Consider the following 15442-nt stretch of genomic DNA (forward strand, 5'->3'; position numbering starts at 1 on the left):
CTTTAATTAGACCCATGAGACTAGAAGCCAAACCACCCCATTACTAATAGACTTTGCTTGCAATACCTATAATTTTGGGTAGTTCCTCAAGTTCTCAAGGTCCACAAAATGTCTTGAGGTTCTTCCTTGCCATCTCTCAAGAAGAAGCCTTCACTCCTGGGCTGGAAACACTGCCTTGAACCATCTGAATAAGCAAGGTACTAAGCCATTTTCCCAAGTTTCTTTTTATCAGCTTTAAAATACAGTTCTTACAGTTTTTGCTGACATCCAGAGTCTAGACATGTCTCTCTCAGACATGACATTCCAGTCAAAGTCTTGGTTAGTAAAACCATAATTTTGAACTGGGTTTGTGTGTCCTGTTACAAATAAATCAATTTTTACTGGATCTATGAAAATAAATATATTGCTAAGGAAATAATAATACCCATTTGTTAAGAGTTTCCTAATACCAGTTGGATCAAGTAGTGATAAATATATACCCAAAATGTCTCTAAAAAATTAAACCCTGGGAAGTTTGTCAAACCGATTTTTTTATTATTCCTTTTTTTTAATAATGTGTCAAACCGATTTGACCAAAAGATTATATATCATTATGAAACAACATTAAGTTATTGGATATTTATTGCCACAAAATTACTGTAAAGGTATCAAACATAAATAAAGGCTAGGAAAACTTTATTTCTTACAACAACAACAAATATAGGTTTTTAAGTAATCAATATCTGATTAACATAATATAACACAATTATTTTTTAAATATATATTGTTTTCTTTCTAGGTGAAAAGGAAAATCTTTTTCCTTTTAACAGACTGAAGAAGAACCAAACAAATTCTATTTTTGCTTACTTTTGATATTAGATGCATTTACATAATTGAATCCATTATTCATTTTTTTTTTATTTTTAAGTATATTTTATTGATTATGTTGTTACAGTTGTCCCAATTTCTTTTCCTTTTGCTCCCTTCTGCCAAGTACACCCCTTCCCTCCAGCAATCTCACCCCTCTTAGTTCATGTCCATAGGTCATGCGTATAAGTTCTTTGGTTTCACTCTTTCCTATATTATTCTTTTTTTTTTCAGATTTAATGTGTTTTATTGATTAAAATATTACATTTGTGCCAATTTCCCTTCCCTCTGCTCCCCTCCACCCGGTGGCCCCCCTCCCTCCAGTTGTCCCCCCCTTTTAGATTATGTCCATTAGTTGTGCATACAGTTCCTCCCAACCTCTCTCCGTCTATTCCATTCCCTCCTACCATGATCCCCAATTCCTATATCATCTCCCTCCCTCTCCCCACTCCCCCTCCCTGTTGACCTCCCCCCAATATGCTTCCCGTACCCACAGTTCCTTTTCCACTCTCGTTGCCTGTTTAGTTTGCCTTTGTTTCATCTCCCTAGCTTCTGTTTTTTAAACCAGTCCCTTTAACATCTCATATAACAGTGGTTTGGATCTAATGAACTCTTTCAGTTTTATTTTGTCCTGGAAACACTTTCTCTGTCCTTCTATTCTGAATGACAATTTCGCTGGATAGAGTATTCGTGGTTGTAGGTTTTGGATTTTCATTACTTTGAATATTTCTTGCCAGTCCCTTCTTGCCTGTAGGGTCTCCCTTGAGAAGTCAGCTGATAGTCTAATTGGGACCCCTTTGTACATAATTCTTTTCTTCTCTCTTGCTGCTTTTAAGATTCTCTCTTTATCTTTAATTTTTGACATTTTGATTATAATGTGTCTTGGAGTGGTTCTCCCTGGGTCCAGTCTTTTGGGAACTCTCCTTGCTTCCTGGACCTGCAAGTCTATTCCCTTCCCCAAGTCTGGGAAGTTCTCCTTTATTATATTTTCACTCAATTTTTCAAGTTCTAGTTCATTTTCCTCACTCTCTGGCAAACCAATGATTCTCATGTTGGGCCTTTTATAGCTGTCCCAGAGGTTTCTGATCCTCTCATCGTTGCTTCCCATTTCCTCTCTCTGCATTGGTTGACTGCTTGTTCCTTCTCCATATTCCAGTTTGTTGAAATGAACTCTGGATTTTTTTTCCTCACCATCTGTCTCGTATGTGGTTTTGTTCCTTTCGTTATGGATGTTTTTCGCTTCTTTCTTATCTTTTTCCTGCTCTTTTGTGAATTCTGTAAGCCACCTGATAACAATGGCCCAGAACTGAGCCTCTGACAGGTTTCTTATCTGTTCATCTGTCAGGTTCTCTATCTGTTGCCTGGTGAGCTGCACCACCGGGATTTCTATAGTTGTCTGCCTCATTTTGACAGATGCGTTTTGTTTTCTTGGGCCGGCTGTAGGGGGCAGTGCCTGTGTACGCGTCACAATTCAGCGACCGGCGCCTGTCTGTGACCTATTTCGCAGCCCTGTGGTGCTTTCTTTGGGGGCGGGGGTCCAAGATGGATTCACACAGTTATTCAGCTAGGAGACCGGGATCCGTCCTCCCGCCCCCCTGGGCCTCACTGTTCAAGGCGATGCAGCGGCCGCTCTCCCCAGCGCTGGGGTCGCGCACTGCCAGGGGCTTGACTGCCGCCGGGATTTTTCGCCGCCCAGCCCCCGCTGTCTCAGGTGCGACCGCAAACAGCGCTGCCCTCTTTAACTCTTACCTGCCCAAATGGCACCGCTGGTTTATAACTTCATATGTTGGGCTTCCGTGTAGTTTTATTTTCTGGAATTTCTAGTTATCCTTTGTTTTGAAGTAGTTGTATTCCTCTCTAGTTGTAGAGGGAGACCTAGCGTGTCCATCTAAGCCTCCATCTTGGCCGGAAGTCCCCATTATTCATTTTAACTATATAATTTCCTCTCAAGTTCTGAGCAGAATCTGTATAATGTGACAACAGGAAAGCTTGCACATAGAGATCTTATGTAATTTATAAGTCCTTTGACAAAACAATTCTAATTAGTCATTGACTGAAAGCTCTAAGTTGACCAGGCAGCTGAAATGCGACCTCATGAACTCTCTGATGGGATCAAGAATGAGCCGTCTATTTCCAAACAGAAACAAAATCAACATCTAAAGCAAATACAACCTCAGGCAAATGAGTACTCTCACATTAAATCCTCTGTAGGGAAGTACTGGGATGTTAACACAAATACCTTTACAAGTTTTAAATGGCACAACACCCAGATGACAATGAGAGACAATTCCCTGCTTGAAGAAATCAGCAAAGTATAAGTGAAGGCCTTAAAGATAAACAAGCAGAGAACTGTAGCCAAATATTTGCTTCAGACACATAAGTGCTGTCACAGAGCTTCCAGACAGAACATATGAGAGCTTTCAGAGAGGACAAACCCTCAAAACTCAGAAATCCATAAACCACAACACCAGAAGTGCGCTCCACATCCCACACTATGGAACTGGGATTTTTCTTAGTCACTGAGCCGTGCCCACCACTGTGCACAGCCATGTAGCACCCACTGATTCCTATGGAATCCCAGGAGGTTCAAATAAAACAAATGGCAGGCCTGGGGGCTCATGGTTGTGCACACCAGGGACTTTACTCAGCTTGGAGTCTGTCAGCTCCCCCACAGACTCATTTCCTTCCATCAGCAAAGTGTTTAAAGTCAGCTGGTGCCCTGAGAGGGAGAGCAGGGAGCTTCACAAAGATAAAAAACTCTCAGCAGTTGCATGGAAATTACTGCAAAGCCTGCCATTGGGCCGGCCTGCCACAAGCAGTGGGGACCTGAGCCCGGGTGATCCATGCCTGACTGTGGGTCCACTTTGTCTTATCTGGTTCACCATAAACTGTAACCAAAGGCAGGTCTTGTCTCAAACCCTTCTTGCACTGTCACTGCAGGAAGGAGGGTTTATAAGGAGGGAGAGGGACAAGGAGAACAAAGAGATCACGGGGGGAAGGGACTGTGGACATGCAGGCAGTGTTCTTGCTGGTCCCCACATGGATCTTGAATATCAGCATCCTGGTGCTGGTTCATGCCAGTGCAATTCCGGCAGCTGGGGGATCTACATCATATAAAATCATGGCCAGAGCCGTTCTGGTACAAGCAGGACTAGAAATGCTGGGGCTGTAATATGATTACAAAGAAACTGTCAGTGCAAAAGTGCTTTTAGTCCGTTGGATAGTACACCTTATTGTAGTATAAAGTTATATTCCCTGTTACACTGACACCTGGACTATGGACTTCCAGCCTCCCAGCCTGTCAGACATAAATGTTTGTTGTTTATCAGCTTCCAAGTTCCTGGCACAGTTACAGCAGCTTGAACAAACTCTGACAGGGGAATTTGCTTCCTTGTCTTTTCCAGATGGTAGAACTGCATTCCTTGTCCCATGGCTCCACATCCTTCCCTACAGCCAGAAACAGGTCACATGACATCAGTAGTCATGTCACTTTTTTCTTCACTTGGAGTCTCGTCTCCATCTGCCTCCTACTAATATAGACACTTTTCATATTAGGGCCCACCCAGATTACCCTGGAGGATCTCTGGATCCCAAGATTTCTAAATTGACTGAACATGACAAAGCCCGTTTCCCATATAGAATTCACAGGTACCAAGCATAGTTCAGAGAACCACAACCAAACTCACTGATTGTAGTTATTATGAGCCACATTTATTTCAGTATTTATTCTACTCTCTTATCTTCTTTAAGTTTTTTTCATTACTGTCTATGCAGAGAGACCTTCTGAAAATGGTCTCATCTGGTTGTTGGAAACACTCAGCCTCCCCATCAACTAAATTAATCTCTAAGTTCTCAATGTCTCTGAGTCCCAGAGAAAGAAAAGATTCTTCTCACCTCTCAGTCCACTTTGTTTCTTTGAAGGCCAGGAAGCTAGATATTCTTCTGTCCGTCAGTAGTTAGGTGCCCCGTACTTTCTGAACGTCTTAAACATATTTCTAGTAATACTATGTTAATAAAAACCAGACATATTTCTGTCATCTGATGCAAAATAAGTCCAGCCTCCTCTTTTTAACCAGTTCCATGGTTACTCCCAGGTTTGTGGTTACATTTTCCAGCATCAATCTACTTCTGGTACCAGAGCCTGTTCTAGTCCCTATGACTGCTGTAACCAATGAACATGGACCATGGTAGCTGGCCATTTTTTGTGGCAATTTTGTAAAAACATGAAATAAAGAACCCATTAAAATGGTGATTAATTGATCATTATTAAATTTAAAAGTAATGACTCACCAAACCCACAAAAATTCTATTAAGGGAATTAAAACACACCTAGACAGAGAATATATTTCCAAATCATATGTCTGATGGGAGAAAGAGTGCATTATGCATTAAGAAAGTTATGTTTTGTGTGGGAGAGCCCAGCAGCCTCTGACCACAGTGACCATCCCCAGAAAGAGGGCTGACAGAGACTGGAAGTAAGGGATCTTTACCACGGTTGAAGTTAATTTCCTGTGAGCACATCTATGATAAGAATTCTCCTTAGTTCCTTCCTCTGAACTCCACCATCACTGACAATATGAGGTTTAGAAAAATGGTCAGTTACCCCACTGTCATAATCATTTCAACATATGAAGGATTCTCAGGTATAGACAGGCATCATTAGTCTAGGGATCTGCAATGTGCCCTGGGTGTGCACAGGGGAAGAGACTGCACAGGAAGCTGTAGCCACAATCAAAATCTTCTGAAAATAAAAATACATCATGACTCTTTCTAGCCAGTGCTTGAGGTGAAGTTACTCATGTAAAAATTATGTTATAAATAATGAAAACGTGATGTTGAAACTGTCTTGCTTTATTCTTTAATATTTTTACACCATGGTAGACATTAAGTGCATGTAAAATTACAATGAAAACAATTTGGTAATTATAGCTATCTTTAGGTGTTGTTACAGAAACTGTCTGAACAAGTGTAATCCTTTTGAATTCTATTGGAATGAGCATTTTAAAGTCTCACTGACTCATCTAGACCATCATTTCTTCTATCTTAAAGATGTTATTTATTTAGTTTTAGAGAAAAGGTACTGGATGGAAAAAGAGAGAGAGAGAAACAGCAATGTGAAACAGATACATGGATTGGTGGCTTCTCACCCCACCCCCAAATTGGGCTTCTAACCTGCAACCGTGGCTTATGACCTGACTGAGAATCAAACCAGGGGCCTTTTTGTTCACAGGCTGGATCTCATTAACTAAGCCACCACAGGCAGGGTAATAACCATTTCTTCTTATGCTAAGAAATACAAGGCCGTCCTTTGATCTAATTGTTAGGTATCTGGTGATTCTGTATCTCTGATTTTCATGGTGAGTGAGTTTACAAGAAGGGGTGTCTCCCCAGAGGTCCCATAATGACCAAGTTTTATGGACTAAGTCCCTCTTAATTTATAAAAAAAAGGCTGCAAATTTCTCTCCCAGCTCCAGGGTAAACCCTCCTGTGGGCTGTGGGGGCTCCCAGCTTTCCCCTCACATGGAGCTGAGGTCTCTGGGGAAGGCAGAGCTGTGCTCTGGAAGAAGATGGGACTGCTGGGTTTTCTCCTATGCCTGGTGACAGCCCCCCAGGCTGAGTGTCTCAGATGTCAGACTCAGGTCTATGGGATGGTGGTGATAGCACGTGACTGGCAGGGACTGATGCTCCTTGTCCCCTGGTGTCCTGCCCCAGGTGCAGCTACAGGAGTTGGGGCCCAGGATTGGTGAAGCCCTCGTAGACCCTCTTCCTCACATTGTGCTGTTTATAGATTCTCTTTAATGAGCTATGCTGTGCACTGGAACCGCCAGGCTCCGGAGAAGGGGCTGGAGTTGGTTGGTGCTTAATGAAGTGGTGGAAGCACAAACTACAACCCAGCACTGAAATCCCAACTGACAATCACCAGGGACTCCTCCAAGAGCCAAGGTTATTTAAAACTCAGCAGCCTGAGAGCTTAGAACATGGTCGTGTATGACTGTGCGAGAGACACAGTGAAGGGAGTCAGTGTGAGCCCAGACCAAACCTCCCTGCAAGAGGAGCTGTGGCCACCAGGTGGCGCTCCAGGTTCCCCACCACAAGGACTATCCTAGGTGCCAGTGCAGATAGAGCTTTGAGCTGGTTTACTGAACAATTTCCTCTTCCTGAAACAATTTCCATCAGGGAACTGTCTGGGTTTCTGATCCTGTGCTCATCTCTGATGTCTCTGAGTTAGAAAAGTATGTGGTAAAGAAAAATAACATTCTCGCATGGACAAAGGCAGAGCCTCTTTTAGACACTTTTATTCCCAGTTCCAATGCATCACCAAGCATTCTGACCCAAGGCATCTGAATATTTTCAGAGGCTCTGCCTGACCCAACAGCACAGCCTAGGGACACACAGCTCAGTGTCCAAGCCAGCCAGCAGCCAGACACATGCATATGGGACACTGGGCACCAGAGGCATGTGAACTGAATGCCAGAGGAGAAAGACCTCCAGTCGTGACAGTCTTCAACTTGAACTCTTGCTCACAGCACCAAACACAGTTGACACCACGAAGAGAGAGAGGGACCTATGACAACTTGGTTTCAATGTCCAGGCTTATGACAAACAAACACACCAAGGGAACGTGGATGTTTATCATTCACATAGTTGAAATCTCTGGGAGGAATAGTAAAGGCCCTGCAGCAAGTCAGACATGCTTTGAAAGAGTTCAGAAAGGAGATTGGCTCAGGATTTTATTTTGTCTAGGTGGGGGGTGGGGGGCATCCTGCTCACAAGGGCTTGTGTGGTTTCAATCTTGCTCTGACATCTAAAGAGGAGAGCCAGCCTTTCTTATTAGATTTTCTGTGTGGAGCAGACAGACAATAGGATGGAATGAGATTTAGTTGTCAACAGCTTAAATAAAAGAGAGTGTTACTACTTATTCTACTTAACAACTATAAAAGGTGTAGAAAAGTAGATTACAGTTGTAAAATGGGAACAACATTTATTTGTATTGGAACTGAGAAGAAAAGCTCCAACTTGCACCAACAGACAAACAACCAACCCGCCTGCCATCGTGCAGAGGCACCCTGTCCGCCAGAACAAGTGCGCAACCAGTCCCACTGCTGGCCCCATGCCAGTGCACAGGAGAGCCTTGGACACACCCACCCTGGTGCACAGCCAGTCAACCCGCCCCTGGCCTGCGCGAAGGAGGACACTCGCCCCTGGCTGAGGCCAAAAGAGGGTGAAGTGAACTAGAGGAACTTTGTAACATATTTTGGGGGCTGGTTCTGATGAAAGAGCTAGGAGAGGAGCGGACTAGATCCTAGTACAGAATCATCAGCAATGCTATGGGAGAAATCACTTAAGGAGACTACTCCCCTCCAAGTGACATCAGCTCAACAACTGTATACAAGAAGTTCACACCACAAAGGCAGAAAATAAAAGCAGATCAATCTAAGAAGTGGAGGCAAACGAGACCAGTGAACAAAATGGGGAGGCAGAATAACACCCCACCAAACAGGAACAATGCCCCAGTAAAAAGAAAGGAGGAATTTCCAGAAGGAGGGGTAGATTAAATAGAGGCAAGCAACCTATCAGACATGTAACTCAAAACAATAGTTATTAGGAAGCTCAATAAACTCAGCACACTCAAAGAAAACTACAATGAACTCCAAGGGAACTACAAAGAACTCCAGAGAAACTACAAAGAACTCCAGGGAAGCTACAAGGAACTTACTGAGAACTACAGCAGCATAAAAAGGGACATGGAAACTATCAATAAGAACCAGGAAGAAATGAAGAATAAAATTTATGAACTGAAGAACACAGGAGAATTAATCAAAAGCAGGATAAATGAAACAGAGGATCAGATCAGTAAGTGAGGACAACATAGAAAAAAATCCCATACAATGCAATAAAATTTAAAAATACTGAAAAAGAATGAAGAGGGTTTAAGAGAACTTCAGGACAACATGAAATGAAACAATAGCTGTATCATAGGGATACAAGAAAAAGAAGAAGTGGAGCATGGAATAGGAAACTTGATTGAAAAAGTAATGACGGAAAACTTTCCTAACTTGATAAGAGAAAAAATCATGCAAGTCCAGGAAGCATAGAGGGTCCCAATGAAGATGAATTCAAAAAGGCCCACTCCAAAGCATATAAAAATTAAAATGGTTACATTCAAAGACAAACAGAGAATCCTAAAAGCAGCAAGAGAAAAACAGCAAATATCATACAAGGGAGCTCAAGAAAGGCTATCAACTGTTTTCTCAACAGAAACACTACAAGCCATAAGGGAATGGAAAAAATATATATTGCAAGCAAAGAAAAACAAAGGCCTACCACCAAGAATACTCTACCAAGCACACGGCTCTCTTTCAAAATGGAAGGTGAAATAAGGAGTTTTCCAGACAAAAGAAGGCTAAAAGGATACATCTCCACCAAACCAGCATTGCAAGAGATGTTAAAGGGAATGCTGTAAGAAAAATAAGAAAGAGGGAGAAGGAGAGGAACACAGGTAGAAAGGGAAATGAATAAATACATGTCAATAATAACCTTAAATGTAAATGAATTAAATGTTTCATTCAAAAGACATATGATAGTGGAATGGATATAAAACATGACCCACATATATGCTGTCTACAAGAGACAACATCAACTCCCCTCCACACTCCCACTCTTATTAGGGTTTTCTGGACCCAGGGGTAGGTAGGACGACGACCATGTCCAGCTTGAAGCAGCTAGAGGAGCTTGAGACCTTCGCCCATTGTCCATTACAAGATTACAAAGGCCTAATATTTGAGAGGGGGAGGATAGTTAATTTTTACGAACCAGGGGTATGGACTTGGGGGGGGGATTGCTGGGGCAGGGGGGGTGCTGGGTGGAGGGGAGCAAGGGGGAGAAAATTGGAACTGTTGTAACAATATAATCAATAATAAAAAAATGTAAAAAAAAAGAGACAACATCAAAAGAAAAGATTTACACAGGCTGAAAGTGAAATAATGGAAAAAATATTCTAAGCAAATGGAAATGAAAGAAAAAACTGAGGTAGCAATACTTATATCAGACAAAACAGAGTTTGCAGCAAAGGCTTTAAAAAAAAGACAAAGAAGGACATTTCATAATACTTAAGGGAACAATCCATCAAGAAGATAGAACCCTGGTAAACATATATGCACCCAAAATAGGAGCACCCAAATATATAAGGAAAATATTGGAAGACTACAAGAAGGATATCAACAGCAACACACTTGTACTATGGGACTTTAGCACCCCATTGTCAACAAAGGACAGATCTTTAAAGCAAAGAAACCCCAAGGATATTGAGGCATTGAACAACTCTCTAGATCAAATGGACTTAATTGATATATATAGAATTTTTCACCACAAAGAAGCAAAATATACATTCTTTTCAAGTGCACATGGAACATTTTCAGATAGAACACTAGTAGGACACAAAACAAGTACTAACAAATTCAATAAAATTGAAATTATATCAAGCATCTTCTTAGATCACAATGCCTTGAAACTAGAAACAACCTCAAGGGAAAAACTCTAAGACATTCAAACCCATGGAGGATGAATAACATGCTATTAAAAAATTAATGGGTTAACAATGATATCAAGGAAGAAATCAAGAAGTTTCTGGAAAGAAATGATAATGAACACACAACGGCCCGAAATCTATGGGACACAGCAAAAGCAGTCCTAAAAAAAAAAAAGGAATCTCAAATAAAAAATCTAACCCTACAGCCACAAGAGCTAGAAGAACAACAACAAACAAAGCCCAGAATGAGTAGAAGGAAAGAAATCATCAAGATCAGAGCAGAATTAAATGACATGGAGACTAAACAAACAATTCAAAAGATCAACAAAAGTAGGAGCTGGTTCTTTGAAAAGATAAACAAATTCACAAGCCTTTACCAAGGCGCATTAAGAAAAAAAGAGAGAAATAAAAAAAATCAGAAATGAAAAAGGAGAAATCACAACCGATATCACAGAAATACAAACGACTGTAAGGAATTACTACAAACAACTGTATGGCAAGAAACTTGACAACCTAGATAAAACGAACAAATTTCTAGAAACATATAATGTTCCAAAACTGAATTAAGAAGAAGCAGAAAGCCTGAACAGACTGATAACAAAGAGTGGAATTGACACGGTAATCAAAATCTCCCAGCACACAAAAGCCCTGGAAAGGATGGCTTCACAGGTGAATTTTACAAAACATTTACAGAAGAACGAATGCCTACCCTTTTCAAACTATTTCAAAAACTCCAAGAAGAGGAAAGACTCCCAACCTCTTTCTATGAAGTCAATATTACTCTAATTCCAAAACCAGGTCAAGAAAAAACAAAGAAAGAAAACTACAGGCCAATATCGTTGAGGTACATAGATGCTAAAATCTTCAACAAAATATTGGCAAACCGAATCCAGCAACATATTAAAAAGATCATACAACACGATCAATTGTGATTCATTCCAGAGATGCAAGGATGGTTTAATATTTGCAAATCAATAAATGTAATACACCACATAAACTAAATGAAATAGAAAAAGCATATGATCATATTAATAGATGTTGAAAAGGCATTTGATAAAGTACGACACCCCTTTATGATAAAAACACTCAGCAAAATAGGAATAGAGGGAGCATACCTCAATATAATAAAGGCCATATACAAAAAACCTGAAGCCAACAACAGACTCAATGGGAAAAAACTGAAAGCATTCCCCCTGACATCGGGAACAAGACAAGGATGTCTACTCTCTCCACTCCTATTCAACATGGTCTTGGAAGTTCTCGCCACACCAATCAGACAAAAAAGAAGAAGAAGTAAAAGGCATCCAAGTTGGAAAAGAGGAAGTAAAACTGTCATTATTTGCAGATGACATAATAGTGCACACAGGAAACACTGTAGACTCCACTAAAAAACTACTCGATGTAATAAGTGAATTTGGCAAAAAAGCAGCGTACAAAGTCAATATTCAGAAATTGAATGCATTTCTGTACACCAACAATAAAAAATCAGAGATAGAAACTAGAGAAAAAAATCCCATTTACTGTAGCAACAAGAAAAATAAAGTCGCTAGTGATAAACTTAACCAAAGACAGAAAAGACCTGTACTCAGAAAACAACATAGCACCAATGAAAGAAATAAAGGAAGATAGAAATAAAGGAAATCATATACCATGTTCATAAATGGAAAGAATCAACATAATTTAAATGTCCATACTACCCAAAACAATTGATAGATTCAACACAATCACTACCAAAACACCAATGACACATTTTACAGACTTAGAAAAAATACTTCAAAATGTATATGGAACCAAAAAAGACCTCATATAGCCACAGCAATCCTGAGACAGAAGAATACAGCAGGAGAAATCACAATGCCTGACATCAAACTATAGTACTAAGCCACTGTAATCAAAACAGCCTGGTACTGGCATAAGAACAGGCATATAGGTTAATAGAAGAGAACAGAGAGCCCAGAAATAAACCCAGGTCTACATGGTCAACTAATATTTGACAAAGGGGGAAAGAACATCAAATGGAGTGAGAAGAGCCTCTTCAACAAATGGTGTTGGGAGAACTGGACAGGGACATGCAAAAAAATGAAACTAGACCACCAACTTACACTGTACACCAGAATAAACTCAAGATGGATCAAAGATTTAAAGGTAAGCCGTGACACCATAAGAGTCCTAGAGGAAAATATAGGCAGGAACTTTTCAGATATCCCACGCAGCAATATTTTCACCAATACATCTCCTAAGGCAAGGGAAATAAAGGAAAAATAAACAAATGGAACTACATCAAACTAAAGAGTTTCTGCTCAGCAAAAGAAAACACCAGCAAGATGAAAAGGGAACCAACCATATGGGAAAACATGTTGGCCAATGATACCTCAGACAGGGGACTGATCTCCAAAATATATAAAGAGCTTATATGACTCAACAGCAAGAAGACAAGCAACCCAATAAAAAAAAATGTGCCAAGGACCTGAACAAACACTTCTCCAAGGAGGACATACAGAGGGTCTAAAGGCATATGGAAAAATGCTCATCACTAGCCATCAGAGAGATGCAAATAAAAACCACAATGAGATACCACCTTACACCTGTCAGAATGGCCATCATCAACAAATCAACAAACAACGAGTGCTGGGAGGATGTGGAGAAACAGGAACCCTACTGCACTGTTGGTGGGAATGCAGACTGGTGCAGCCACTATGGAAAAAACTAAGGAATTTCCTCAAAAAACTAAAAACGGAACTGCCTTTTGAACCAGCAATTTCATTGCTAGGATTATATCTGAAGAATACTGAAACCCCAATTCAAAAGAACCTATGCACCCCTATGTTCATAGTAGCACTATTTATAATAGACAAGTGCTGGAAGCAGCCTAAGTGCCCATCAGTAGATGAGTGGATCAAAAACCTGTGGTACATCTACACAATGTAATACTATATAGCAGAAAGAAAGAAGGAACTCCTGCCATTTGCAACAACATGTATGGAACTAGAGAGAATTATGTCTAGTGAAATAAACCAGGCAACGAAAGAAAAATACCATATGATTTCACCTAACACAAGAGACTAATGAACAACACAAACAAACGAGCAAAATAGAACCAGAGGACATAAGCCTGTGATATTACCTGAGTGATTGTCTAACACAACAAGGATGCCAGCCTGTTAAACAAGCACGTCGTTGTCTGGGGACAGCCAACTGACCTGGAGTCTGCACGATCCTTCCCCATGTGGGGAGGCCACCCTCTCCTCCACACTCCCACTCTTGTTAGGGATTTCTGGACCCAAGGGTAGGTAGGACGACGACCATGTTCAGCTTGAAGCAGCTAGAGAAGCACGAGACCTTCTCCCATTGTCCTTTACAAGATTGTAAAGGGTCTTAAGTCTGAGAGGGGAGAATTGCTATTTTTTATTGTTATAAAAATAAATAAATTAATTAATTTAAAAATGTTCATACTACCCAAAGCAATTTATAGATTCAATGGAATCCCTGATTGCTTCTGATGTAACTAGTCTTATGTTACAGCAATGAGCCCTGGGCTTGTGTAACACAAGAGATTACAGAGGGAGTAGTAGACACGATTACAGAATTTCCAACATCAAGAATGAAGAACGTCACACATGCCGGGGACTGGGAGGTAATTACAGCAATAAAAATGACCTCATAAATATAGACAATACTATATTAAAGTGGCAGGGTTTAGTTTTTATTTTATACACTAACATAAATATTATTTGTATATTAAATATTTATGTAAAAATTTGGAAATTGTAAATAAAATAGAGTGTGAAATTCAGAAACTGCCTGAGAAAATGCTAATAAACCTGTTTAAATCTGTGGGAAAGATGCATGAGAATTTAAGTGTCACAGGCTCTTCTATTCCACCATTTCTTCTTATGCTCAGAAATCTCAGGCTGTCCTTTGAACGGATTCAACTTTTTCCCATAAACCAGGAGATCCCCTATCCCTGATTTACATGGTGAGTGAGTTCAAGGATAGAAATGCCCCCCGAGGTCCCAGAATGACCAGGATGCCTGACCTCAGTCCCTTTCCACTTATATGGAAAGGCTAACCCACATGCAAATTTCTCTCCCAGCTCCAGGGCTGTGGGGGCTCCCAGCTCTCTCCTCACATGGAGCTGAGGTCTCTGGGGAAGGCAGAGCTGTGCTCTAGAAGATGGGACTGCTGGGTTTCCTCATGTGTCTGCTGACAACCCTCCAGGGTGAGAGTCTCAGATGTCAGACACGGGTCTATGGGATGGTGGTGACTGCCCTTGAATGACAGGGACTGATTCTCTTTGTCCCAGGTGTCCTGTCCCAGGCGTCCTGTCCCAGGTGCAGCTGCAGGAGTCGGGCCCAGGACTGGAGAAGCCCTCGCAGACCCTCTCCCTCGCCTGCGCTGTCTCTGGTTACTCCATCACCAGTGGTTACTGCTGGCACTGGATCCGCCAGCCCCCAAGCGAGGAGGCTGGAGTGGATGGGGAGCATAAGATATAATGGAAGCACTTAATACAGCCTGACCCTCAAGAGCCGCACCTCCATCTCCAGAGACACGTTCAAGAATCAGTTCTCCCTGCAGCTGAGCTCTGTGACCACCGAGGGCACGGCCGTGTATTACTGTGTGAGAGACACAGTGAGGGGGAGTCAGCCTGAGCCAACACTAACCTCCCTGTAGCAGTCAGGGGGCTGACTTGCTGGGGCCAAACCAACACTAGGTGGCGCTCTGGATCCAGAGATCAGAGCATCCACCCCAGGAGCAGGTGCAGGCGGAGGCTAAGACCTCAGTTCCTGTGAGTGTCTGGGGTTTACTCTTCATCTCATATTTGCTCCTGCATCTCCTCCTGCATCAGAATCAGGCAGCCTCCTCCTGCATCAGAATCAGGCAGCAACAGGACAGACAACTCAGCAACAAATGGCAGCTCCCAGGACTCACCTGCCATTAGGTAGCAGAGCAGAGGTCAAACCTAATGGAAAAAAAGGAACCAGTGGTGGTGGTCATTGTCCCAGTGCCCTGCACACAGCGCCAGACACTGAGGCCTCTGTGCAAACCCACAGAGGCTCCTACCGTAAT

Source organism: Furipterus horrens, unplaced genomic scaffold, assembly GCF_987537825.1.
Source record: "Furipterus horrens unplaced genomic scaffold, mFurHor1.1.pri manual_scaffold_8, whole genome shotgun sequence".
NCBI lineage: Eukaryota > Metazoa > Chordata > Mammalia > Chiroptera > Furipteridae > Furipterus > Furipterus horrens.